Here is a 26,753-nt window from a genome sequence, read left to right as displayed (position 1 = left end):
AATAAAATATCTTTACAAATTATTATTACTCATTATTCCCCTTTTCACTATTAAAGAAACCAAAAGAAAAATGCTCCCACTTTTTCCCTTTTCCCAAAGTTTATTACTATTATTTTATATTTGGGTTCAAAAATTATTATTACTCATTATTCCCCTTTTCACTATTAAAGAAACCAAAAGAAAAATGCTCCCACTTTTTCCCTTTTCCCAAAGTTTATTACTATTATTTTATATTTGGGTTCAATTCTTCTATTGCGCTAGAGGCGCTCAACAGCCAGTATGGGGGTAGATCTCACGTAAACATACAAACGTAACTGTAAATGTAAACATAAACATTTAACATGTAATGTTTAACATTTAATATTCTTAATCTAATGTTGGCCCTATTTAGAAATCAATCTAATTATTATTATGTATAAACACAATATAAATTTAAAATATAAAGAGGTTTATGAACACTCAAAAAATAGGTATGGTAAATAAATAAAAATATAAATATATTAGAGCTATGGTATGGTAAATAAAACCTCTTTTTATACTTAGTCCTTAGTCCAAAGGTATAGTAAATAAATATAAATATAAATAAACTTAAATATAAATATAAATAAACTAGAGGTATGGTAAATAAATAAAACCTCTTTTTATATTTACTCCATAAACCTCTAATTATTTATGAATACTCAAAAAAGAAGTTTTATTTAAGTGAAGCCTATGGGCCAAATACCATTTTAATACCATGAGCCAAATACCATATTTATAAAAGATGTATGGTAAATTAATAAAAATATAAATAAACAAGAGCTATGGTAAATAAATAAAATATGTTTTTATATTTACTTCATAATTCACTTTATATTTACAAACACTCAAAAAAGAGGTTTTATTTAGGTGAAGCCTATGGCCAAATACCATGGGAAAAATTATTATTAATATCATGCAAAATAGAGTGAAAAAATATTTGATCCCTCTCTGCACTTGGTAGATCCAGAGTAAAGATGGATCTATGCTAGTTTGCTTAATCGAGTTGTCTTTAGTGGGACTTTATGGAACCTTTTCCGGTCTAATTTCTCGAAAATCCGGTAGGAATTCATTGAAATCACAAGCTTGATAGGTAAAACCTTCACAATAGAAGTGCCATAGGGGTTTTCCAGAGTGTTTAATTCATATATACAGTAAAAAAAACTAGTTCAAATAACACAAATCAAGATTTCAACTCATTTTTTTCCACTCAATTCCAGCCCCTGAAACTCCAAAAAGTCGCACTAACTCCTTACTTAATATCTAATAATTTATTTTTTTATTATTTTATGATTGTCTTCTCACATTTATTTTCTTATTGTTATTTTATGATTGTCTTATCACAATTATTTTCTTATTGTTATTTTATGATTGTTTAAATTTGGACATTTCCTATCTCAAAATTTGTAATTTTATTATTATTATTACTTTTCACATCATGACAAGTAGAGTGTACCAATTCCTCACCAATAAAGTAAAAAGGTAAATCCTCACCAATAAAATTAAATTAAAACTTTTATTCTCATAGTGGAAAGGAAATTTTTTTTTTTTAATTAACTTAACTATAGTTTATGGGATGGTGCTTTGATACCAACTTAAATTTTGATAACGTCAACTATATTTTATATTCACATCAAATAATATTACATATAAATGTATCTAATATTGTCTTAGATAAGTAAACTAATTTTAAATATACAATCCCTTGAAAACACTAATAGACAAATAAACATTCACATTTATGTATAAACATTTACATGTATTTCCCTTGGCCCAAGCCCAAGTCCATAAGGTTCCGACATCAACTTATTTGGTTTTTAAAACTGACTTTCTTTGGAAAAACAAACATTCACATTTATTAAAAACACGGATAGAAAAATAAACATTTACATTTATTTCCCCAGGGCCATACCGCTCAGATACCAACTTATTTGTTTTTTAAAACTAACTTTTTTTTGGAAAAACAAATATTCATATTTATTAAAGAAAACTAATAGGCAAATAAACATTTACATTTATTTCCATTGACCCGAGCCCAGGCCCATACGGGCTCCGATACCAAAATAAACATTTACATTTATTTCCCTTGGCCTAAGCCAAGCCCATATGGGCTCTATACCAATTTATTTATTTTTAAAACTGACCTTTTTCACAATAACTGATAAAACGAAGTGCGTTATTTTTAAAACTGAGTTTTTTCACAATGACTGATAAAACGGAGTGTGTAGTTTAACAAGCTGAAAGAGTTGTTTGGAAAATTATGGAAATTCTAATTATATTTAGAGAAAATCTGGTAAATATGGGCTCTATACCAATTTATTTATTTTTAAAACTGACCTTTTTCACAATAACTGATAAAACGAAGTGCGTTATTTTTAAAACTGAGCTTTTTCACAATGACTGATAAAACGAAGTGTGTAGTTTAACAAGCTGAAAGAGTTGTTTGGAAAATTATGGAAATTCTAATTATATTTAGAGAAAATCTGGTAAGTATTTTTGTAATTAAAATAAAATTTTAGATGTTCCATTTGTTTTTTTATTGTACTGAATCTATTTCCACTATAAAATTACGATTCAAAAACTGCGACTATAAGATTTTTTGAAATTTTTTTGCCCAAATTCTAATCACTTTTGACCTTCAGGGCAATTCCTCCTAATTCTAACCACTTTTGAATTTTTTCTGCCCAAATTCTAACCACTTTTTGACCTTCGGGCAATTCCTCCAAATTCTAACCACTTTTGACCTTTGAGCAATTCCTCCAAATTCTAACCACTTTGGACCTTCGGGGCAATTCCTCGGCCTTGCTGGCTAATGGCTTTAAGAGAAAGTAAAGGAAGAAACACCGTTAAACCTTCTTCACAGTCTTCTTGATGTACACAAGGTTGGTTCTGTTCCCAAGCTCCCTGGTGTTCTTGATATACACAAGGTTGGTTCTGTTCCCAAGCTCCCTGGTGTGCAAGCATGCAGATGACTGTTCCCAGAGCAAGAATGCCGCGCAGGTATAACAATCATGAGAACATTTCCTCCTGCACTCTTCGGTTTCTGTTTCCCCAATTGGATTTGGATTTGCACTCACATGATGGCTGGAGAAATGCTCAGGTCCCTCCAGTTTATACAAACCAAAAGAAGAGTTGCATGATGATGTGTCTTTAGAGTCAGCAAGGGAGGGCAGGGCGCAGCTCCCAGATCCTTTGAAGCCATCAGCTTGAGCACAGGCCACACATAGACACCTTCCAGAAACAACCATTGATCCTCCAAATTTTCTCGCAAGATCGCACTGAGGCACTCCTTCCCAACAGTCTGAGCACAGGCCACACATAGACACCTTCCAGAAACAACCGTTGATCCTCCAAATTTTATCGCAAGATCGCATTGAGGCACTCCTTGCCAACAGCCAGATCGAAGGTATGTGATATCCCCCTTATCAAACTGCAAGTATCTATACATTTTCAGCTCTCTATCAGGCTCCAGTCTCAGAAAGGACCAATTCGTTTTAGATCTCGGTGTGTTGAAACCATAGAGAGCCGTGTTGGTTTCTTCAGAAGTGAGGTTGCAGAGTTCATGGCAGTGATGTTGGCCAACGTCAGATAAATCATGTGATGACACCCGTGGTTGATGGCATCGCTGTCCCTTGGACCCCTCTCGTAAAAGGGGAGAGTCCATTCCTCGGTAAGGTTGAGATACAGAACCAGTCCTCTGGCTTCAACTGCAAGACTGTAAGGTCCCTCCGATCCATCCTTCTCCGACGCGCGGCTGACCAGTTTCTTCACCCCTCCAATGTTCAGTGATTGGGCGACTAAGAGACTGTCGGTAGGGTGATCGAAACTCTGCCACACCGTTGTAATTTTTGTCATAGAGCACCAGGTTGCCGTCGTTTCGGAGTTCGAATCCCACAACGCCCCTTCCAGAAGTGTTTGTGGACCAAACACTGCTCCCGTTTGCATTGAAGATGACAAGGTTTCCGTCATCGGTGAGGTTGAGAGTGGAATTCTCTGTCACGAGATCATTCATGTTAGCTGTCCACACGATCATCTTGGTTTCCCCTTGTCCAGAAGGGCCCATGGAAATCCCCAAGGCGTATGCGTTGGGTGTGGTGCTGAAGAAGACCAACTGGAACATACCATCCCTAGATGCTATTGGAAGCACTCTGTAGTTGGCATGGTATTCCATATCACCACCTCTCAGCTTTTCCCGAGTTTACAAAAGAGGTTTCACTCACACTCCCAGGTGTGGCACTCCCAGATGTGAGCAGAAGACACAATACTAAAGGACAATCCCACCGGGACCCGGTTCACTGCCGCCTCCCGCCGGCATAGCGGTCTGATCACACCGGAAACCGGTTCACACGGCTTGCTGTTAAAAACCAGAGGTAAGCGAAATATAAAACAAGAAGGAAAGAGCTAGTAGCTCCAGATCTGAGCATAGGCGAGGGCTGCTCTGCAATCAACACAAAATCCAATCGTAAGTTTGTCTACCCCTCTTCTGGGATGTCCCATGTTCAGTCTCTGTATATTGTTTTCGATGGGGGAGTAAGTAAACATATTTTGCAAGGATATGATCGGGTGACTCAGTTCGCTAGTATTATTAGAATCTATTAAAATCTATTTTCAGTTCTGGAATATGTTTTCACAAGCTTTTTGTATGTTTTTTCTCGTTCTACATTGAAGAACAGAATTGCGGCTGTTAATTGCTCCTGAATCCGACCGCGATCCCCAATCCAAAAAGTCCGGCCCAAAAATAGACAGCCTGATTCATTAAATTAGTAAACCTGATTTAATCCTTGAAATAAAGCTTATACTTCTACCTGGTTGTTTGTGCCATTTCCAAGGTCCCGGGCATATGATATTTAGACTTTTCCATTGGAGCAAAGAATAACCCACTCACTGTTCTTGTCAACCACATCAGTCCGCAGTTGGGCAGTTAGGCTTCTCTAAGTTCACTAGCGTCGGTGATTTCATTCCATGGAAGATAGATTCCTTTCAGGGCATCTAAATGAAGGGATATTGAAGGGCTTCTTTGAGTTTTACTGTCGATCAAAAAGAAACTAGTAGCCATGATTTTACACTTTGTGGAGTTCGTTTCCAGAGTTTTTCAGTCAGCCTTGGATGTTAGGTCAGGGGAGTCAGCCTTGGGTGTTAGGTTAGTAGAGATGGGTCTGATGAGTCAGCCTTGGATGTTAGGTTAGGAGAGATGGGTCTGATTCTTAGACCCTTTAGCCCTGAGATTTTCTCAGTCAGGGCATTCCATACATGTATTTTTTATATTGTATTTTTTATTTTCCTGCATTGTACCTTTTATATTCATGCATTGTATTTTTTATAGGATACTGTTTGGTTCTACGGCATTGTATGGAGTCTGGACATCATTGTACTCAACTGTCCCTTTGACCTACTTTGTGGTCATTAATTGGAAATAAATTTATTTATCTTTACAGCGTTGAGTAGAATTGTATGCCTGTCAAGGAACAAAGAGATGCTTTGGCAAAATAACCTAAAGATAGATTTTAAAATACTAGAGGCAGGAGGAGCATGCATAGGCATTGTTCAATTGGAGGGTGAAATACAACTATGGAAACAAACAACTAAGTCAGTCAATCTGTTCACTTGTAAACTTTATTGTCTTTTATGTTCTTACCAACTATTTCAGTCCACAGTTGGGCAGTTGGGCTACTCTCAGTTCACTAGCCTTGGTGATTTCATTCCATCGAAAATAGACTCCTTTCAGGGCGTCTAAATGAAGGGGGATTGACGGGCTTTCTTGAGTTTTACTGTCGATAAAAAATAAACAAGTGGCCATGAATTTTCAGCATTGGAAACAATTGTATGCTCTCAAAGGAACAAAGAGATGCTTCGTTGGCAAAATAGCCTAAAGATAGATTTTAAAATTTTCTCCCAGAAACACAGGTAGCATGCATAGCCATTGTTCAATGGAGGTTGAGATACAAAGAGTATATAGAAACAAAGAACTAAGTCAATCAAGTTGTTCACTTGTAAACTTGAAACAGGGGACATGCATAGCCATTGTTCAATGGAGGTTGAGAATCGAGATACAAAGAACATATGGAAACAAACAACTAAGTCGGTCAATTTGTTCACTTGTAAACTTGAAACAGAGGGCATGCATATCCGTTGTTCAATGGAGATTGAGATACAAAGAACATATGGAAACAAAGAACTTTGTGTGGTTTTGTTTCGACTTACCATAGGCATAGGCCGGGTACTAGAACTGTCCTTGACTTGACTTTCCTCGTCTGAGGAAAGTCCACCCAAGCTTGATAGCCTTCCTTCCTTGACTGGAAGTTCCTCAGAAGAGAAAACATTAGATTACTTACAACTTGAAAACAGGATGTACAGGTTCTCCCATTAGCAACCTCTATGAATTACTTGCATTTCCATATTCTTCCTCTAGCTCATGAACAAGGGCCAACAATGTAAACACGGAATCCTTTGCAGAAGCCTAATGGCACTGATGAGTCCCATGGCAGGAATCTGCAATGGGCCCAAGATCTTGGCATAAATTTCTGCCCTTGTAGGCATGGTTTCCAAGGCCTTAAACTCTTGGTAAAAACAAAACTTCTCTTTGGAAACGGTCCCAGTAAAATCACTCTCTTCAAGCTTCCGCTGCTTTGGAAAGTTCCTGTTAAGGGCTCATGGTTGCCTAGGCATTCCTTTCTTGCGGGGCTTGAGAACCTCCCATGGGGTACCCTCAATGGTCTTCCCCACAAGTTTATTCTTCACCACAACCAACTTGGTGGTCTCTGGAAGGGATTTTTAAGTAACTGAAGCGGTTTGACGGTCAGGCCAGTGTGTTTGATGCCTACTCCTAGGTAGCAATTCTCCAGTGGTTTCTTTACTTTTCAACAGTTTCTTCCTTCTTGTTCCTGCTTATTGTGCATTGGATTCTGACTAGATGGCCGCTTCCTCCTGGATTCTCTCCTTTGACGGAGTGCTTATCCTTATCAAAGTGGGGGCTACCTCGGTTCCCCAGTCTTTCTGCTCTTCGCATCCACAGGCCCTCAATCCAACACCTCTCAGTGCTGCAATTGGAATTATCAGTCGAATGCCAGAAGGTTTCCAGTATGTCCGAGGTAGCTGAAAATTGAAATCATATATAATTACGTAGAAAAATCTAGACTCACTTATTCACCTGTCTTGCCTTTTTCATCTGTTTCAGAGCAACATCTTCTGTAAGAGCAAAACAATCATTTATGCAGTAGTTGACTTTGAAAACCGGGGTTTGTTCTTAATTCTATTGTGTGTCTCAAGAACCTGTATTGTGCTTGGACTAGGTTATTTTCTTTTTCCTCCAACCAAACTTGGACTAGCATAGATTTCAGTGATCACGTCTTTGATGGTTTCTTCTTTGGCCATGGACGTGCACCCTCCTCCATTCGCTGCTTGATGACTTTGCACCCTCCTTCATTCACAGTATGGTTACCAAGTTTGAGTTCAAATTCAATTCGATACGCCGAAATTTGACGGCCTAAAAGTCAATATGAAAAAATTCTGGACTATGGAACATGTTATTTTTCCAAAATTCTAAAAAATTGAAATGGACAATTATGATATTCAAATCCTGTTTTCAATCATGTTATGAACTTTGCAAATAGAAGTGCATAGTGCATAGTTTTACATTAGAATATCAGAACGTGAAAATCTCTTTATTCATCTACATATATATATAAACTGATCTTCCTCTACAACAAATCATAAAGATTCCACATTACCAAGCATGTCCATGTCTGGAGTGGAGTCATGTTTTGGGCGTGTGCAAATATTAATGTGAGCTTGTACCCTCAATTACTAGTTACTCATTTACTTTGTAAGCAACAACATCCATTATTCTATATAAGACAAAACATTAAACATTACAATTTAGTACTGGTAGAGCATATTCCAAATTAGAAGGAAGTGTACCATGAAAAATGTCATGATTTTTTCCACGGAGGAGGATATTTCTGTTTAAATTTGATGGGTAGAGCAGACATATTTATGTGCAGGGTCGCTGCTAATGAAATCTGTAATAATCTATGGGTTATGTCATATAGCAAAAGTGATAGCATAGGTTTATACCCTGCATATGCTGTATGCTTGTTCTCTGCTTTACAAATCCCATTCTCTGGATGGCCTATTCTATAGCTTCTGCCTACAAATTTATACCTTGCATACCATATATATGCTTGTACCCTGCTTTACATACCCCATTCTCTGGATGCCCTGTTTTCTCACTTCTGCTATACATCATAAGCGCTGGATTATTACAGATTTTATTAGCTGCCCTGCTGAGGAATTTGATATGCAAAATCTCAACCAGCGTTTCCATTCATTAATGGATAACCGTATGAGATCTCATGGATCCAGAAGGATCCCTACAGAGTAAATGGGCTGCTCGAAATTTATAACGGTTATGAGAACAAACTTCCTTCTGATTTGGGAATCTGCTCTGTTCTGCCTGTATTAATCCGCGAACCGAATATCCCGTACTGAATTTCGAATTGGCTTATTAATTCGCGAACCAAATTGAACCGCTGAATTTTCGATGTTTTCTACACCAATTCGGTGAATTTGGTAGCTACGATTCACAGGGGAATGCATCTTCCTCGCCTTCTCACCTGTTTCATAGCAAGATCTTCTGCAAGAGCAAAACTGTCACGCCCCTACCCTGGCGGTGGCGGCACCACCACCCAATTTCTTTTCAACAATACTTAAGTGTGAACTATGCTTAACATTTCATACTTAGTTTATTTTTCACTTTCTAAGTATTACATTCATAACTCAGTTTGCCCATTCCTTGCTCGCCCGTACTCAGTTTGCCCACTCCATGGCATCCGCCCATATATATGTTTCTCCATGGTTAAGTCATTGGCAAGCCGACCTCCCAATTCAACCAACCACACCCCCAATTCATGTCTGCTCGTCCATGTTGCCGCCCCCGTGGTCCACATGTGCGATATAAGTTCCTCGTCGTAAGTTCGCACATTTAGCCGAATTTCGGTTTTTCGACCCTCCGTTGCCTTCTCGCACCCGTGCTCTTGGCGCCTTTAACCAACCGCCCCATCTCGTCACACTTCTCCAAATCGTCCCATTGTCACAACGAAACGTCGCAACCGACTCGCCCGCTCACAGACTTGTCGCACCGCCGACTCGTCCCACATCCTACTTGTCGCATTTAACCAGGAGCGCACCCACCCAACTTGTCACGCCCCCAATCTTTTTTTCTTTTATTAGGCGGGTGCGGCACCACCAACGCTCACCCTTCTAACGGATTTACGTTATGGACTACGCCTTAACCAGCAATATACTTAATTCAACACTTCAATTAAGTAACCGCATTATACAATCACTCATAATAACATGTAATCAAACCATATAAATAACAATTGCACATATGTTATACGGGAGGGGCAACTCCCAAACGAGTTCACCCGATTCCTTATATTATGAAAACCGTTTCAATAATACAGTATACAACAATGCGTGTTGCCGGGCAAGACCCGCGACCAACACAACTGATTATAATAAAGGGCCAACGCCCATACAACTGTGCGTACGCACTTATGGCGGAGCTAGCTCACCCGAGCCTCAACTCCCCAACTCGGCCACGCACCAACCGTGCCACTCGTTTACCCAAACCGTAGTCAACTCGGGTCTGCGCACAACTCGTGTCACCGGAATGTTAACCTGCAGCCAACCCGGCCTGCGCATAACCTCGTGCCACCGTATGACAAACCTCTGCTGAACTTCGACCTGCGTCCACGTTTAACACCTCCGCCCGTCCACACAAACAACTCGGTAAAACAACGCACTATCTCTTGCTGCGCATGAGATGTGCGCATAACCTCTGCGTCTTTTACCCCTGCGTGAGTGTAGAGAGAGCAATCCAAGACTTGCTTGATTATCCCAAATGAACTTCGCGTCCTTCCTTTATATGCCGCCTTGCTCATTTGTTGAAGGGGTGTCGCTGTCCAAGCCGACCCCCGATTTCATACGTTGGAGCCCTTGTTTTATTTTTGGGTGGGTCGGCCCGTGCCCAAGTGCAAGGCCGCCCCACATCTCTTATAAACTTCGCAGCTCCCTTCGCATTTTCGCTAAGTATATGAACGCGCGCGTCACGTCACTGTTGGCTCGTCCCATCGTCGCATCCTTGCACGCTGTCGTCGCCCGTCGCACGTTCACGCTGCACGTTCGCTCGTTCGCTGTTCGCAGTTGTCCGTCGTAAGGCGGGGCGCCCATACCCGGGCCGCCCGCTGTGCATACCTCCACCTCCTGCTGTAGCGTCCAACCGTGCCGCGCCCATGTTGAACCAACCTGCGCTCTTGCTGCCGTGTCGTTCATCGTTCGGGCACGGGTCGCCCTTGGGTCGCCCGCCCATTATGTGCGGTGCGCCCTCGGGTCGCCCATCCAATGTGACGCCCGGTTCTTGTCCGCCCATTGAACATCTCTCCGTGCGCCCGTTTGTCCGTTGGGTGGTTGCGCCCGCGACCAACTCGTCGCCCTGTCCGCCGTTTCACCCAACCGCAACCCCGTTCAACCGCCCGCCGGGTCACCGTGCACGGGTCGCCCAGCCCGGTTTGCCCGCGGGTCGTGCCTCCGTCGTGCAGAACTGTCGTGCACGCCCTGCCCGATCTGCCAGGGCGTTACACTCTCCTCCACCCGAAGACGTTGTCGTCCCGACAACACATCAACCACCACCATGGCTGATATCCACTATGATGTAGGCTCCCTTATACAAGGTAACCATCAACCCATGTAAAGTCTGCCTCCACCAAGTCAGCTCCATGTGCCCATGCACATAAACAAGTGCCAACCGCATGTCAACACTCCACGGTCCCATGCCCAGGTCTATGGAAACCCCATCTTTCTGCAGCATGTCCTCATACCTGCCCAATCACCATGTGAGGGCTCACTGCCTTGAGCAGCCAACAATGAGCCCATCTTCTTTGTCCTCTAAGAAGATAGGAGAGCCAGGAAGCTCCCTCCCTGACTTTCATCCACCCATGTATCGGATTGATACTGCGTCCTCAAGTATTTATGCACAGCCTCAACCTCTTCGCATGTACAACCAAGCTTGCCTAGCTTGTCTTTTGTTAGTTGGAAGTCGTATATGCCCATAGCATATCTGCAAAAATCCACTATCCCTGCAGGGTCTCTACCCTCATAATTCTCATTAACTATTGTTTCCGAAGTAGCGCTCGGGCTTACTTCATTCACAACTTCTTCGTGAGAATCTTTGGTAGGATGTATCCCCAACAAGTGCTTCCAAGTTCGTGAGGTCCTTCCCTCACCTCCTTTGTTTTATTTTCCGGCCTTTGCAACGAAGTCAACAAGCTTCTTCTCCTTCGTTGTTTGGACCACGCTCCCAAGTCCTCTTAGTTCCGCATCTTCATGCCTTACGTTCGGGTCTTTGGGATACAGGGTCATAGAAGCCATTCTTGGTCTATATCCCAAGCAACTTCTTCTATTCATAGGCACCATCACGTTCTTTCCTCCGGCTGTGATCAAGAGAAGGTCTCGGGTCATCATTGGTATGGCTTGGGCAAGCCTCATAAAGTCTAGTCCCAACACCATAGAATGATCGTCCATATCTACGACCCTCAAATCCAGCTTTCCGAACCATGATCCTACTTTCACCGTGGTGTCTTTCAACACACCATCAACAGCTCTAATGGAAGAGTTAACGGCCTTAAAAGCGCTGCTTTCTCCCTCCATCTTTGTCTTTTTCCCAAAAGACCTTGCTGCCTTTCTACTTACGAAACTGTGAGTGGCTCCCGTATCAATCAAAGCTGCAAGCCTTTTCCCTTTCACGGTTGCCTGCACAAAACTCAACTTCAAGGAACCGTCTTCCTTTGCCGGTTTTGTTTTGCGCCTTATTTCAGCAATCTGTTTTAAAAATTCGGCCTCAGAAGTGTCGGCAGGTTCATGTTCCTTTTCGACATTTCTTTTGAGATATCTCACCTCCTTGCTTGGTTCTTCCGGGGAACTCGGCCCTGGTTTAGCTTGACCTGTTTCAAGCTTTTCCTTCACCGAATCCTGTTCAAGCGCACTGACCATGTGCTCATCGACCAAGTCCATAGAGTTAAACTTCCGGATGTCCTCTGGGTGTTCACGATAGTGAGTCTCCAACTTATCAATATAGTCGAGCTCCTCTTGTTCGATCACAACCAGCTTCTTACCAAGAAGTTTCTTCCTTATTTCTTCCTCAATTCGTTTGACCTCGGCCTCCGCTTTGGCACTTTCTTTCCTCAATCGGGCCCTTTCCTCAAAAAGCTCTTGAAGACCAAGTTCGCCTTGTCGGAGTTCTTCATCAAATTCATTGAGTTCAATAGTTGATGTGCTTTCGCATTGACTTCTGAGTTCTTCAAGTTCCTTTCGTAGCTCTGAACAGCTTTCCCGAATCTTCAAATTTTCGGTCTGCATCGCAACCCAATTGGAACTCCATTGACTCATTTGTTCTAATATTTCATACCGAAGAGCCTTAACTGTGTTATGGCTATCATCTGCCATGACCGCCTTATCGACCTTCTCCATACTAATCACCTGCTTTAGAACAAGCAGATTCACCTTCAATTTCAACCGAGACAACCCTGTCCAAGTTTCAAATGTTTCAACACCAGCTCTTCGACCGAGCTCTGATACCACCTGTCACGCCCCCAATCTTTTTTTCTTTTATTGGGCGGGTGCGGCACCACCAACGCTCACCCTTTTAACGGATTTACGTTATGGACTACGCCTTAACCAGCAATATACTTAATTCAACACTTTAATTAAGCAACCGCATTAATATTTCATCAACATACATAATCATTACAATCACTCATAATAACATGTAACCAAACCATATAAATAACAATTACACATATGTTTTACGGGAGGGGCAACTCCCAAACGAGTTCGCCCGAATCCTTATATTATGAAAACCATTCAATAATACAATATACAACAATACGTGTTGCCGGGCAAGATCCACGGCCAACACAACCGATTACAACAAAGGGCCAATGCCCATACAACCGTGCGTACGCACTTATGGCGGAGCTAGCTCACCCGAGCCTCAACTCCCCAACTCGGCCACGCACCCACCGTGTCACCCGTTTACCCAAACCGTAGCCAACTCGGGTCTGCGCACAATTCGTGTCACCGGAATGTTAAACCTGCAGCCAACCTGGCCTGCGCATAACCTCGTGCCACCGTATGACAAACCTCTGCTGAACTTCGACCTGCGTCCACGTTTAACACCTCCGCCCGTCCACACAAACAACTCGGTAAAACAGCGCACTATCTCTTGCTGCGCATGAGATGTGCGCATAACATCTGCGTCTTTTACCCCTGTGCGAGTGTAGAGAGAGCAATCCAAGACTTGCTTGATTATCCCAAATGAACTTCGCGTCCTTCCTTTATATGCCGCCTTGCTCATTTGTTGAAGGGGTGTCGCTGTCCAAGCCGACCCCCGATTTCATATGTTGGAGCCCCTGTTTTATTTTTGGGTGGGTCGGCCCGTGCCCAAGTGCAAGGCCGCCCCACATCTCTTATAAACTTCGCAGCTCCCTTCGCATTTTCGCTAAGTATATGAACGCGCGCCTCACGTCACTGTTGGCTCGTCCCATTGTCGCATCCCTGCACGCTGTCGTCGCCCGTCGCACGTTCACGCTGCACGTTCGCTCGTTCGCTGTTCGCAATTGTCCGTCGTAAGGCGGGGCGCCCATACCCGGGCCGCCCGCTGTTCATACCTCCACCTCCTGCTGTAGCGTCCAACCGTGCCGCGCCCATGTTGAACCAACCTGCGCTCCTGCTGCCGTGTCGTTCATCGTTCGGGCGCAGGTTGCCCTTGGGTCTCCCGCCCATTATGTGCGGTGCGCCCTCGGGTCGCCCATCCAATGTGACGCCCGGTTCTTGTCCGCCCATTGAACATCTCTCCGTGCGCCCGTTTGTTCGTTGGGTGGTTGCGCCCGCGTCCAACTCGTCGCTTTGTCCGCCGCTTCACCCAACCGCAACCCCGTTCAACCGCCCGTCGGGTCACCGTGCACGGGTCACCTAGCCCGGTTTGCCCGCGGGTCGTGCCTCCGTCGTGCAGAACTGTCGTGCACGCCCTGCCCGATCTGCCAGGGTGTTACACAACTCGTCGCACGCCAACCGCCGACTCATGGGCTTGACAAAAACAATATCTATGTTGTAGTTGACTTTGAAAACTGGGGCTTGTCCTTAATTCTCTTGTGGGTCTCAGGAACCTTATGGCGTGTCCATGATAATCATCTATTTTGTGATTAGTTGATTAATTTGTGGTCTTTTAATTTGAAGTCCCAGAGTCCCCACCTCATGGATCTCCTTTTGCATGATTACTTATTGGTTTCTAATTTGATGTTTCTCCACATAGGGTGTAAGGACCTGCGGTCCAGGTGACGGGCAGGACGCACATCTGGTGCGAAGAGGCGAGCTACAGCCAAGGCAAACGAGCGAGCAAGTGAAAAATGTGTGTGGGAGAACTTAGCTGGGCGAGTTTATATTGTGGGGACGAGTTGGCACATCACCCACGGGCCGACCTCATAGACTTGCGATGTGGGCGAAGATTGGTTGGTAGTCCCATGTGATGGGCGGGCCGACCAACAAAGCTGAACGAGTTTGCAAGTATGGAGGGCGTCAGCTGAATGAGTTGGACGAGTCGGCCGGGTGGCACGACACGCCCACCCGCCCATATATATGGATGGCGTGGTTGGGGAGCAAAGAAAATCGATCAACACAACGAACAAGCATTCAAGCGAGTCAAGGGACGAGCTCGAGGTGCGAAGGTGCAGGTTTAAGCATGGAGGAGCAGGCTTAAGGCGCAGGTCGCACGAAGGTGTATGCGCCCGCCCGCCGGGCAGACTGCACGAGCTGCACGAGGTTGAACGAGTCGGTTGGCACGGGTAGGCAGGCCGCACAAAGGCGCGCCCGCCCGCGGTAGGCAACACAGGTGGAGGGCCGCACGAAGGCGTGCCCGCCCGTCGGTTGTGACACGGGTGGAGGGCCGCACGAAGGCGCGCCCGCCCGTCGGTTGGTGATACGGGTGGAGGGTGCACGAAGGCGCCCGCCCATCGGTTAAATGTGCGGGTGGAGGGCTGCACGAAGGCGCCCGCCCGTCGATCAGTTGTGTGCACGGGTGGAGGGCTGCACGAAGGCGCCCGCCTGTCGGTTAGCGAAACAGTGAACTCGGGTAGGGGTGAAACGAAGGCGCCCGCCCATCGTTGGTGTTTCGTGTGAGGCTGCACGAAGGTGTTGCTGGGTAGAAAATTTGGCTAAGTGTGGATTGTGGAGAGTGACCACCATGCAAGGCGTGCACGAGGTGGGCAGTTCGTGGGCAAGACACGAAGTCAGAATTTTGGCTAAGTATAAAACTTGGGGTTGCCAAGGCATACTTGTAAAATTGTAAAAGTGGATAATATATTGAAATCTGGCAGACTCATTGTTCAAGGAGTTGCCCTTCCCTTTATACTGTTGCAATTGTGTTCTTTATGTATAATTGTTGTGGATAATGAATGTGTATGGGTGTTCACTTGTATAAAGGGTAATAATAATACTTGGTGAAGAAAAAAATAAACTAAGTACTGAATGTTAAGGCGTAGTCCATGAACATAAGTATTGGTGAAAAGAATGTGTTCAGTGGTGCCGCACCTCGCTATAAGCGGTTGAAAGACTACCACGGGTGTAGGGGCGTGACAGTTGGTATCAGAGCTGGTCTGAAAACTTGGCGAGAAGTTTTGTAGGAAGCTGGTGCTGGTGTTAAAGCATTGAAGCTGAAACACACCTTGACAATTGGTATTTGAGCAGGATTGTTCGTGACAGTGGAAACAGGTACTTGCAGGTGAAGGAAGCTGGTTTCACATACAAGTGAGACAAGAGCTGGTTCGGTTTTGCAAGGGACTTGGTGAAGCTGGTGGATGGTCTATACTAGATCACAAAGAAGGAAGCTGGTAGCAGAAATGGCAGGTGAATCTCATGTTGGGGAATCTAGCCGTATTGCGACGGATGCTTTCATAGAAAGGATATTGGAAAGAATGGAGGAATTGGAGTCTTACTGGACTACGAAGATGAACTTGGTCATGAAAGATCAAGAGGCTAATTCGAAGATGAGGGAAGAACTCGATGAACTTCGAACTCAGCATGAGTACACTGATCTTAAGTGTACACAACTTGAAGATGAAGTCAAGGAGATTGGAGAAGCAAGAGATCGAGGTTTGGCAGAAATCTTGAACTTGCAGAAATCTCTTGATGAAGCAAGAGATGAGATCGCGGTGTTGAAGAAGGCCGTGAGGCATAACTTAGGTGGAGGAGTGTCTCATGTGAAAGTCAAGGAACCAGAATCTTATGATGGTACAAGAAGTGCAAAGACTCTTGGTAACTTTCTCTGGGATATGGAGCAATACTTGGAACGCTTGGGTCTATCCGATGATGAGACAAAGGTGAAAGTGGCTGCTCAATTCTTGACGAAGGATGCTAAGATGTGGTGGTGAAGAAGGATGGATCAGATTGCCAATGGCAGTGCTGACGACATAACTTCGTGGGATGACATGAAGAAGGCTTTGTAGACCCACTTCATTCCTCAGGATGAAACATGGGAAGCAAGGATGAAGATTAAGTTTATTAAGCAGACAGGGAACCTACAGACATATCAGCGGGAGTTTGCAAGTTCGGTTCTAGAACTCTCTGACATGGCGGAGAGGGACAAGGTGTTCAACTTCATTATTGGATTGAAACCTTGGGCACGCAATGAAGTGAAGAGGCAGAAGATTAAGACACTTGAGGAAGCTTTTGCTGCTGTGGATCGATTGGTGGAGCATTATGACGAAACTTTTGATGAGAAAAAGAAGAAGTTCGATAAGCCAAAAGAGAAGAAGAAGGATGATGCTTCAAAATTGGATGAGAAGACGAAGACGAAGAAAGCCTTGAAGTGTTGGATATGTGCTAAACCACATACGGTGAAGAATTGTCCTTCAAGACCAAAAGTGGCCGCTATTGCACAGTCTAATACGAAGAAAGAAGAAGCTTCTGTGGGGATGATGCAGATTCTTGGAGCTGCTGCTGCTACAGAGGTGGTCTCTCGGAGAGATCCTGAGAGGAACAGTTTGGAGTATGTTCGGATGAAGATTGGGGGTGCTGATGTACTCACTATGGTGGATAGTGGAGCTGCCTCTTCACTTCATTACTCACGTAATGAAGTGAAGAGGCAGAAGATAAAAACACTTGAGGAAGCTTTTGCTGCTGTGGATCGATTGGTGGAGCATTATGACAAAACTTCTGATGAGAAAAAGAAGAAGTTTGATAAGCCAAAAGAGAAGAAGAAGGATGATGCTTCGAAATCGGATGAGAAGACGAAGACGAAGAAAGCCTTGAAGTGTTGGATATGTGCTAAACCACATACGGTGAAGAATTGTCCTTCAAGACCAAAAGTGGCCGCTATTGCACAGTGTAATACGAAGAAAGAAGAAGCTTCTGTGGGGATGATGCAGATTCTTGGAGCTGCTACTGCTACAGAGGTGGTCTCTCGGAGGGATCCTGAGAGGAACAGTTTGGAGTATGTTCGGATGAAAATTGGGGGTGCTGATGTACTCACTATGGTGGATAGTGGAGCTACTCACAACTTCATGATTGAAAATGTTGCGAGAAGGATTGGGCTGAAATTTGTACCCGTGAAGGCACAAATGAAGACAGTGAATTCTCCTCCTGATTCTGTCCTTGGTGTAGATGAGAAAGTGGACACAACACTAGGTGAGTGGACCGGGAAAGTCGACTTCACTATAGTGCAGATTGATGACTATGAAGCTGTGCTGGGGATGGAATTCTTGAAACAATATGATGCTATGATTGTTCCACATTTGAAGAAGCTGTACATTTATGATGGAAGGGAAGATGTACCCATTGGTGTGACAAGGCCTGATTGTAAACTAGCAGTGATGCAGATGGAGGACGAGAAGCGCATGGAAGATATGTGTATGCGATTGCCTATTGTTGAGGCAAAGCTCACTGAGCAGTCATTGGTTATCATGACACTATCCGATAGTATCTTGGATTTGTCAAGAAGGCTAGAGGAGGTTGAGGATGATGATGACGAGGAGGTTTATGTGAGACCGAATGTCCATGAGGAGGATCGGGTTGCATATCTACAGAGGATGGAGATAGAGGATCCTGACAGATGGATTGAGCTTATTAGTGAGGGTGAGCCTTCAGGCTCTACTCCTTCTACATCTTTTTAGATGACATAGGAGATGGGGCTCATTGTTAGCTGCTCATGGCAGTGAGTCCTTAAAACAGGTTGAGCAGGTATGACAGATGGTGCAGGAATGGTTTGGCATTAGCATCATGACATGTTGCAGATGGGATGGAGTTTCCATGGACCTAAGCATGGGAGAGATTCTTGGTGAGTCCAAGATGTGGCAAAGTCTGAGAAAGACTGGTGTAGGCATAAGGATGGACATTCTTATGATTTGAGCGTGACAGTTGGACTGATCACCCGACTAGTTCGAGTCATGAGGGCTAGTAGTGTACCAGAGAGATGTTGGCATTATGTTGGAGTATCTGATGATAGTTCACAGGATGGGACAACACATGGTGGAGACAGTTGTTTTACATATGTTGCAGGGATGTTGCAGTGTATGGACTGGTTGATATCATGGACCAAGGATGAGATGGTTATCTTGATGAGATGATGATCTTGGTGGCAGGATGGTTACCGGGATGGCATATTGTTGAGGACGACAATGACTTCAGGTGGAGGAGGATGTAAGGACCTGTGGTCCGTGCGACGGGCAGGACGCACATCCGGTGCGAAGAGGCGAGCTGCAGCCAAGGCAAACGAGCGAGCAAGTGAAAAATGCGCGTGGGGGAACTTGGCTGGGCGAGTTTATACCGTGTGGACGAGTTGGCACATCACCCACGGGCCGACCTCATAGACTTGTGATGTGGCGGAAGATTGGTTGGCGGTCCCGTGTGATGGGCGGGCTGACCAACAAAGCTGAACGAGTTTGCAAGTATGGAGGGCGTCGGCTGAATGAGTTGGACGAGTCGGCCGGGTGGCATGACTCGCCCACCCGCCCATATATATGGATGGCGCGGTTGGGGAGCAAAGAAAATCGATCAACACATCAAACAAGCATTCAAGCGAGTCAAGGGACGAGCTCGAGGTGCGAAGGTGCAGGTTTAAGCGTGGCGGAGCAGGCTTAAGGCGCAGGTCGCACGAAGGTGTATGCGCCTGCCTGCCAGGCAGACTACATGCGTTGCACGAGGATGAACGGGTCGGTTGGCATGGGTAGGCAAGCCGCACGAAGGTGCGCCCGCCTGCGGTAGGCAACATGGGTGGAGAGCCGCACGAAGGTGCACCAGCCCGTCAGTTGTGACAGGGGTGGAGGGCCGCAGGAAGGCACGCCCGCCCATCGATTAATCGTGCGGGTGGAGGGCTGCACGAAGGCGCCCGCCCGTCGGTTGGCGAAACGGTGAACTCAAGTAGGGGTGAAACGAAAGCGCCCTCCTGCGGTTGGTGTTTCATGTGAGGCTGCACGAAGGTGTTGCCGGGTAGAAAATTTGGCTAAGTGTGGATTGTGGAGAGTGACCACCGTGGAAGGTGTTGCCGGGTAGAAAATTTGGCTAAGTGTGCATTGTGGAGAGTGACCACCGTGCAAGGCGTGCACGAGGTGGGCAGTTCGTGGGTAAGACATGAAGTCAGAATTTTGGCTAAATATAAAACTTGGGGTTGCCAAGGCATACTTGTGCACGAGGTGTGCAGTTCGTGGGCAAGACACGAAGTCATAATTTTGGCTAAGTATAAAACTTGGGGTTGCCAAGGCATACTTGTAAAATTGTAAAAGTTGATAATATATTGAAATCGGGCAGACTCATTGTTCAGAGAGTTGCCCCTCCCTTTATACTGTTCCAATTGTGCTCTTTATGTATAATTGTTGTGGATAATGAATGTGTATGTGTGTTCATTTGTATAAAAGATAATACTAATACTTGGTGAAGAAAAAAATAAACTAAGTATCGAATGTTAAGGCGTAGTCCATGAACATAAGTATTGGTGAAAAGAAAGTGTTCGGTGGTGCCACACCTCGCTATAAGCGGTTGAAAAACTACCACAGGTGTAGGGGCGTGACATAGGGTGTCGCGATTATTGATTTTGATTGATTGATTTGTGGTCATCTAATTTGAAGTCACCGCCTCATGGTTCTATGTTGCATGAATTCCATAGAAAATCTATATCTATTTTGGTACGATTATCAATTTTGATTGATTGATTGTGGGCTTTTAATTTTAAGTCACCACCTCATGGGTCTATGTTGCATGAATTCCATAGAGAATCTATTCTATCTATTTTGGTACAATTGTGTTTTGTTAAATTATTTCAGAATTCATATTTCACATTAAAATATGTAACAGGAATATAAGATGTTCAGTGGAAGAGATATAGCCAAAGAACAGATATAGCTAGAAAAGGAGCACTACTTTATTTTGAATTTATTATACCAATTGTCTTCTTTAAAGCAAATTTAGCCAGGCTCTTCTTACCTGGAATGCCAATGCTAGGAATTTAATAAAGAAAACAGTCGTGTGATCGGAGTACCTTCCACTGGAGGGCTTAACGGTTGACTTTGACTGTGTGACAGGAAGTTTTCTACCGACCAATAAGCACCATTTAATGCTGTGTAGTCTGGATTCTACACCATCAAATCTCTACCCTTATTTGGTGGCCTATTTCATAGCCTGGATGCTGTATTAAAAAATCAGACACAGAAGAAGAAGAGGAGAGAGATTCTCTGCTGTATTGGAAATATCAGCTAATTATGGATTCAATTTCGTTCTACCGTTCTTTAGTATTGTATCTTCTGCTCACATTTGGGAGTGTGCTCACACCTGGGAGTGTTAGTGGAGCGTTCTCTTCTAAAAACTCAGGAAAGCTGACCGCTTCCACTGGCATCTAGGAATGGTCTCTTGGAGTTGCTCTTCTACAACACCGCACCCAATGAATACGCTGTGGGAATTTCCATGGGCCATACTGGACAACAACACCGCACCCAATGAATACGCTGTGGGAATTTCCATGGGCTATTGTGGACAAGAGGAAAACAAGATGATCGTGTGGACAGCTATCATGAATGATCTCGTGACAGAGAATTCCACTCTCAACCTCATCGATGACGGAAACCTTGTCATCTCCAATGCAAACGGGAGCAGTGGTTGGTCCTCAAACACTTCTGGAAGGGGCGTTGTGGGATGCGAACTCCGAAACGACGGCAACCTGGTGCTCTATAACGAAAATAACAAAACGGTGTGGCAGAGTTTCGATCGCCCGACCGACAGTCTCATAGTCGGCCAATAACTGAACATTGGAGGGATGAAGAAACTGGTCAGCCGGGCGTCGGAGAAGGATGGATCGGAGGGACCTTACTGTCTTGAAATTGAAGTCGGAGGACTGGTTCTGTATCTCAGCCTTCCCGAGCCTGTGCCACACTAGACTCTCCCCTTTTACGACAGGGGTCCAAGGGACATCGATGCCATCACGCACACCTGCGATAAACCAGTAAGTCAAGCAACTTTCCTGATCGATCCACAAGCCAAGCATGGGTATCGTTACATGATCGAGATGAGGTTGGCCAACTTCACTGCGGCGCCAGAGTTCAGGGCATTAGAACTCTGCAAACTCACTTCTGAAGAAACCAGCACGGCTCTCTATAGTTTCAACACACTGAGATTTAATACGAATTGGTCCTTTCTGAGACTGGAGTCTGATGGAGATCTGAAAATGTATAGTTACTCGCAGTTTAATAAGTGGCATATCACACACCGGCGATTTGGATGTTGGCGAGGAGTGCCTCAGTGCGATCTTGTGAGAAAATTTGGAGGATCAATGGTTGTTTCTAGAAGGTGTCAATGTGTGGCCTGTGCTCAAGTTGATGGGATCTGGGAGCTGCGCCCCGTCCCCCCTTGCTGACTCTAAAGACACTCATCGTCCAACTCTTCTGTTGATTTCTATAAACTGGTGGGACCTGAGCATTTCTCCAATGTAAATGCAAATCAAAATCCAAATCCATTTGGGGAAACAGAAACCAAAGAGTGCAGGAGGAAATTTTCTCGTGATTGTTATAACTGCGCGGCGTTATTGCACTGGGAACGGGCATCTGCATGCTTGCACACCAAGGAGCTTGGGAACAGAACCAACCTTATGTTCAGGCAAGCAATATTTGCTATGCTATAGGGTATTTAATACCGGTAAGAGTACAGGGTGGTCAGCCTAAAGTACATCTCTACATTCGCATGGGCATCCATCCAACCATTCGACTCTCAGTAATGCAACCATCCATCCAACCTTTCCGGCGACGGGCTGCCGAAGATCTCCGGCCTCCCTTTGGCTCACCAGCGAAATTGTTGTGTATAAGTAGCTGAAGAGACTCTTTATACATAATTGTGCCTAATGGTTTCTTCAAGGAATCCTTCACAACTTCATATAATGCATATATTTCCAGAACATCGACACAATCCTTTGATGATACATTTTGCATAAATGAATTTTTACCCCTCAAGGAATACTAAGATCATCCTTAACAACTTTAAAGAAAATTTGTTACAAGTCTTAATACAAACTAATTCAACTAGGCCTATGGTTGGTCCTCATATACTCTACAAGTGTATTTCCAAAAGAACTTTGATCTGAAACAAAAAAATTTAAGAGCAATGTTACATACCATTCAATTTAATGCAAACAATCTTCAATAAAAATTTTGAAACGAAGATACCTTTCTTGACTTTGTCACTGATTAAGGCATTTAGGATTACTTTAGATCATCTTCTGATATTATTTGGCCTTTGTAACTTTCATCTGAGGTATTTTGGCCTTACTATAGCGTACCAAATACCCTTGGTTTTTATCCTTCTTTCATAGTTGCTGACTAGAGCTTCTAGAGGCATGAACGGAGACAAGTAACATAGAATTTGTTCAGTAATAAATAGTTAATAATAATGAGAGGCAATATTTCTTTTGCAATGGTCATTAGCAACTTCTTTCTAGATTGATGAGGCATCTTAAAATTGTTTGAAAACACAATAACAAGAAGAACAATTCAGGCTTTCTAGCTTTGAGATCCTCTTCAAAACAATTAAGGTTTTGGTCTTCAATATCTAAAGTGTAACACAGTGAAACCCTTTCATCCTATAGATCGTTCCACCGATGGCATAACACAATGAGAAAACCAATTATCTCAAAACCATAAAATGTATCCAATGTCGATTTTGTTTCAACAGGTGACTTTCATGATCTCCTTCAAATTCAAATTGATATCATGAACATCTACAACCTTCTCTAAAGCTAACTTCCAATTTTTTCTCAAGGTTCTCAAAACCACTGTTAAGGTCTCCTTCGGATTACTAAATTGAATGAATTAGGGTCCAATTTTCTAGGCTTCTCAGCTTCTTAATCACTCTCAGACTTTCACTATATGAAGCTCCTTTTTTTGGTCTCATGTGGTTTGCGTTGAGGCCTTTCGGCCCTCTAAGGTTCAGAATGAGGCCTTTCAGCCTTCTAAGGTTAAGACTAAGACTTTACCTCAGATATATTTGAACCTATTTGAGAATGACTTGAGATTTGTTGGTTCTCTCCCTAGGATCTTCAGTCCTTCTTCAGGAATCAATGGAGGATTGGATTTACTTTGTCCAACAGACATGTAGCTTTATAACTTGTGGGGATAACTTCCTTAGATGACTATGGATTCCCATTGAGGATCTTGGTTTTTCTTCAAGACTTGACAAGGTTGCTCTTTTACCCCTCTAATACCATGTTGATTTTTCAAAAGGTCTTCTATCTTATAATTACTTCTAATGATATTTACTTCAAACTATTTCATTTTCACATTACTAATTAATAAATTACACAAAATATATTCAGCAATAGATAGTAGGATCATAAAGAGTCATCGAGACAAGAAACATAAGATATTTTACCATGGGAAAACCCACATGAGGAAAAAATCTAACAACCTTTTCCTTAGAGAAATTGTTCAAATAAACATGAGATACATCTAATATTTCAAGTCAAAATAGAAGTCAAACTGACCATTAATAGGCATAGGTCAAACCATGCCAATAAAAAGTAGCCTCATAAACTCATTCTAATGTACCTCAAAAATTTCAGTGTTCCACAAAGAATTAGGTTTGCTTAAAATTTCCTTTTGCTCCAAAATTTGACCTCATACTAAAAATTTACCTTCCAAATATGATATTCTTTTATTCTTCTTAGAAGGTGATATGTCCATAAGCTCAGTCTGTTCATCTTCTTAAGTATGTCCAGAACTTGTCTTGTAGAGAGGAGCATTTGATGTATTACAAGAGAGATTTGATATGCCTTAGAAAGTCTTTTATTGCTACTTTAGAGGAGTCCCATAAGTGAACAAAAGAGATCTGAATTTCTTTCCTTTTGGATGAAGATGAGTAGTGTATTTATAGTGGATAAGAGAACCCAAGGTTCACCTCTCTAGGGCCGAGGCGACTTGAAGTCGACCTTACTTTTGGAAGAAAGAATACATAGTTTGAAAATTCAAATTTCCCTCTTTTTGAAGTCGACATGAATAACATGTCTTGAATACATTATTACATTTATTTGGAGGGATAAATTAACAATTATGAATATTGACCATAGGTACAAAAATTCAACACCAAATACTATAAAAGATGGGAAGAAATGCTTATAGACTCAGTCTATCCCCATGCATGTGCATTTACCAGTGGTGAATGTAGAGAAACTAAAAATCTACGAGCCTTCCATTCTAGATTAGGAAGAAGAAGAGAAGTTCCTACCTTCTGTAGAGGATTTGGCACTTGATGCTCAAGCATAGTTGATAGAGGATACAATTTTGGAGAAAATGTCTAGAACTAGTAGATAGGGGCAATATCGCCTTTGGAAAATTGTGATCAAGGAGGATATTGGTGGCTACCCGCCTATTCCACTTGGACCCCCAACACCATTTCCTTTCAGTTTCCTTAATTCTAGCACAACTTTCTATTTTTGGCAGTTTTTCCATTACTAAACTTCTGAAGTTGTTTTGAGGTCCTAAACGACGTTTTCTAGGAAAACGACGAGATTGGAAAAATGTCAGAATATGTTTCACACATTTTTTATTACCTCCTCATGGAGATCTTCGAAACAAGGTACTGTGATAGCCAAACGAAGATCGTATGCCAAAGTTATGACCCCGGGAAGTTAGGGGTCCAATTTACCCCAACTAGGCCCAAAATTGTTGGCATTTCATCTCCTAGGGTTAAGGTTTCACACTTCTTTTTTATGGTAAAAAGGCCTCTGAGACTGATTGTAACACGGTTCAGAAGGCATGTAGCCATCGCATCTCTTCTCAGAGATAAACTACCATCATCCAAGCTAGTTTGTTCTATTCTGCATGTAAACAATTTTCAGTACTTATTATTAATTAATTAAATTTATGTTCTTTCGTTGTATCTCTAAGTTCTGTTTAAATGTGTATTTCATTTTGTTCCTTCATGAATTCAGATCAAATTGATTTGAAAGGACAACTTCCAGGCAAGGCTAAATGGTGCTCTCGAGAGAAGGGGAAGGAAAAATGTCTTGCCCTTATTTAATAAAATCTTTTAGGGACAAAAAGCCTCCCAAAATGGGAGCTATCATCTGAATTGAATCATTATGTATTTTTTCATCCATCTCAATTCTATTGGAGTGGAAAAATGGAGGAATAAGCTCACAAAACCATTATTATTGGCAATACTGAGTTTCGAAAATTGAGGTCTGAAACCTTCCAGGGGCAATTTGAGGCATCATGGCGACATTTTTTTGGGGGTAAAACTTTTCAGCGTAAGTGCCACACCTTTTTATGTTATTCTACACATAGATACCTTTCCAACGACAAAAGAATCACTTGAATCAAAGTTTGTATGCAAAATTTATGCCACTTGAAATTTGACCTTCTTATTTGGACCACCATAATTCAAGAGTATGTCGCATTAGCGCCCATTGCTCATGGAAAGGGAGCTAGCCACTTAATCATGATGATCATGACTCTAGAAGAGTCCATATTGTAACTCTAGCTAAGAGTTGAGGGAGTCAAACTTAACCATTAGTACGCTATCGGGTTGTGTTATAACCGAGCCACTGGGAGGAAAAGGGGTTCCATTATATTCGAGTGCATTTTGTTTCATAGATGAGCAAAGTAGCCAAGAGGGAAAGGGAGTGAGCAAACAGAGAGGATTTGTGCGCTATAGAAACACATAGGCCGCAAGCCTCACTACTTTGTACTTGCATCCCTTTTCCATTCAGAGAAAAAGACTAGAGCAACCTCATCTTCCAAGATATACCTTATGTCACCTTATAGTTTGTGAGTTTTTATTTTGTTGTTCCCTATTTTTTACATAATTATAATTTGCATGCATATACAATAAACAATATATTACAAATCCAAAAAGGTAAGGAGAAATAAAGCCTCATAAGATAGATTTTGGATTTTATGTATAATTTTATCAAATTTATTGATGAACTATCTAATAAAATATCTTTACAAATCACTTAACCAATCTTAAATCCTATAATTCATTGTCTCACTCAATAAAAATGTTGTCCTCTTTTGTATCTCTACTAATTTAATGCTTCGTTCTTTAAATAATAATTATTATTACTCATTATTCCCCTTGTCACTATCAAAAAAACGAAAAGAAAAATGCTTCCACTTTTTCCCTTTTCCCAAAGTTTATTACTATTATTT

The 26,753-nt window shown here is 42.9% G+C and overlaps 3 pseudogenes across 1 annotated transcript; 1 reads left to right on the top strand and 2 right to left on the bottom strand.

The window, feature by feature from the left end:
• Positions 1 to 2,884: 2,884 nt before the first annotated feature.
• On the bottom strand, positions 2,885 to 4,189 carry LOC149223140 (EP1-like glycoprotein 4; annotated as a pseudogene).
• On the top strand, positions 3,397 to 22,370 carry LOC149223138 (EP1-like glycoprotein 2; annotated as a pseudogene). The gene is made up of 3 exons (XR_016248947.1): positions 3,397 to 4,480; positions 20,646 to 20,937; positions 21,081 to 22,370. The product of XR_016248947.1 is annotated as an EP1-like glycoprotein 2 (transcript).
• Positions 6,140 to 7,455, bottom strand: LOC149223139 (large ribosomal subunit protein uL10c-like; annotated as a pseudogene).
• Positions 22,371 to 26,753: the final 4,383 nt, after the last annotated feature.

The sequence above is a fragment of the Pinus tabuliformis genome, chromosome Q, assembly GCF_031772625.1.
Source record: "Pinus tabuliformis cultivar Carrire ecotype Pingquan chromosome Q, CPIR1, whole genome shotgun sequence".
Classification (NCBI taxonomy): domain Eukaryota; kingdom Viridiplantae; phylum Streptophyta; class Pinopsida; order Pinales; family Pinaceae; genus Pinus; species Pinus tabuliformis.
The sequence above is the reverse complement of the archived record's forward strand: the minus strand, read 5'-3'. Positions and strand labels throughout refer to the sequence as shown.